The sequence below is a fragment of the Arachis hypogaea genome, chromosome 19 (genome assembly GCF_003086295.3).
Source record: "Arachis hypogaea cultivar Tifrunner chromosome 19, arahy.Tifrunner.gnm2.J5K5, whole genome shotgun sequence".
Taxonomy (NCBI): Eukaryota; Viridiplantae; Streptophyta; class Magnoliopsida; order Fabales; family Fabaceae; genus Arachis; species Arachis hypogaea.
In genome coordinates, this window is record NC_092054.1 from 67182724 (window position 1) to 67185195 (window position 2472).

Genomic DNA, 2472 nt, shown 5'->3' on the forward strand with positions numbered 1-2472 from the left:
AGATATTATTTTAGTTTTAGAAAATATATTTTACATTAATTAGGATTAGATATAAAAGGGAAAAGAATCAGCCCTTTGGGATTTCTCTTCTCTCCTACCTATTCCGCAATTTACAATTTACCTGAATCCTTATTTTCTCTCTAAACCATGAGCAACTAAACCTCTACTGTTAAGGTTAGGAGCTTTGTCTATTGTATGGATTGATACTATTATTTTTCTATTTAAATTTATGTACTGATTTATATTTAAGAATTGTTTTCGTTCTTTATTTTATGAATTTGGGTGGAACGGAAGTATGACCCTTGTTCTAATTGAGTTCTTGTATAACTTGGAAAAGCTCTTTACTTGAACAACAGCTTGAAAACATATTCTCCTAAATTTCTAATTATCTGGATTTAACGGGATACGTGACATATAATCCTCTTATATTTGGGTAATTAGGATTTCTGTGGCATATAAACTAGAATTGAACTTCACCCTCTAATTGGAATTAAGTGACCAAGGAATTTGTGGTTGATGAATTTTAGAGGAGACTATAAAGGTCTAAGGAATTAGGGTTTAGTCACATATACTGAATTAAATCTTGCATGACTAAAATAGTTAGTAAGAAAAGTCAATTCGGAAAATAGATATCTCTGAAGCCTTAACTATTTTCTCCATATATTTTACAACCCGTTTACTGCTTGCTTTCTGATTTACTGAATTTACTGTTTCATGCTTCTGAATTCTCAAACACCATTTTCTGTTAGTCTAACTAAGTAAATCACTTAACCATTGTTGCTTAGTCCATCAATCCTCGTGGGATTGACCCTCACTCACCTGAGGTATTACTTGGTACGACCCGGTGCACTTGCCGGTTAGTTTGTGGGTTATAAATTTCGCACCAAGTTTTTGGAGCTGTTGCCGGGGATTGACTGTGATTAACAACCACTCTTTATTTGATTGCTTAGATTATATCTTTTTTTTTTAATTTTGTTAGTATTATTATCTTTTATTTTCCATTTTTTTAATTTTGTTTTCTTCTTTAGTTTCGTCCACACCCACCCTCTGTCTTCATTTGTTTTATTTTACTTCCTTTTTTATCTTTTTTTTTTCTTTTCTTTCATTAACTCGTGAACGTCATTAGCTTACCTTATTCACCTTATTTTCATTTACTTCTGTTGCGCTTTTTTTTTTTGTGTTATTTAGTATTACTTCGTTCTATCCCTTGCATAAATTTTATTTTCCTATTTATTAGTTTATTTAATTCTTGATTTTAATCTTCGAATTTTTGTTCAATTATTTCTTTTTAATTCCTGAAATTATTTTCTATTTAATTTTTTTTTTAAATTTCAAAATTTCTATTCCCATCTTGCTTTTAATTTTCAAAATTTTCCAGCTTTAATCATTTAGTTATTTTATTTTATTTCTTTTACACAGGTTGCTTCACTGGGAATTCTCTGCACTCGAACATAGAGATTCCCATTTTTTCTTGTTTTCTGTTTATTTATGAGCAGGAACAGAGACAAGAAACCCCTTTTAGACTTTGATCCTAAACCTGAAAGGGCTTTGAGGCGGCATTTGCAATAAGCAAGACTTTACAAGGCTGCAGAGTCCCCTATGGATCATAATAATGCTGTTAATGCTAACATGGTAAATCGAATTGGGAATGAAGAACCCAGAAGAGTGCTTGGCTCATACACTGCTCCCAATGAAGATCTTTATGGAAAAAGTATTGTGGTGCCGCCTATAGCTGCAAATAACTTTAAACTGAAGACACAACTAGTTACTCTTGTGCAACAAAATTGTTAGTATCATGGACTTCCTCAGGAAGACCCAAATCAGTTTATTTATGATTTTCTGCAGATTTGTGACACTGTGAAGACCAATGGAGTGAACCCTGAGGTGTACAAACTCATGCTATTCCCATTTGCTGTGAGGGATAGAGAAAAACTGTGGTTAGATTCTCAACCCAAGGAGAATCTGGATACTTGGGATAAGGTTGTCACTGAATTTCTGACTAAATTTTTCCCACCTCAAAAGTTGACTAAGTTAAGAGTGGAGGTTCAGACTTTCAGACAGAAAGATGGTGAGACCCTTTATGAAGCTTGGGAGAGATTCAAGCTACTGACTAGGCAATGCCCTCTGGACATGTTCTTTAGATGGACTCAGCTGGATATCTTTTATGAGGGCTTATGTGAAATGTCCAAGATGCACTTGGATAATTCTGCAGGTGGTTCTTTGCACATGAAGAAGACACCAGAGGAGACTATTGAGCTTATTGGGTTGGTTGCTAACAACCAATACTTTCATTCCTCCAACAGGAATCCTTTGCACTTTGAGACCTCTCAGAAGAGAGGCATTTTGGAAGTGGAAGCTGTTGATGCTCTTCTTGCTCAGAACAAGCTTTTGTCTCAACAATTAAATCTGATTACACAACGGTTGAGTGAAATGCAAGTTTCAGCTGTCAACACTCAGAATGCACCCCAAGAA

The 2472-nt window shown here is 34.3% G+C and overlaps 1 non-coding gene across 1 annotated transcript; it reads right to left on the bottom strand.

Annotated features, from left to right (window-relative positions):
* Nucleotides 1-2028: 2028 nt before the first annotated feature.
* Nucleotides 2029-2132, bottom strand: LOC112781977 (small nucleolar RNA R71). Its single transcript, XR_003192723.1, has one exon. It is a non-coding gene; the product is annotated as a small nucleolar RNA R71 (small nucleolar RNA).
* Nucleotides 2133-2472: the final 340 nt, after the last annotated feature.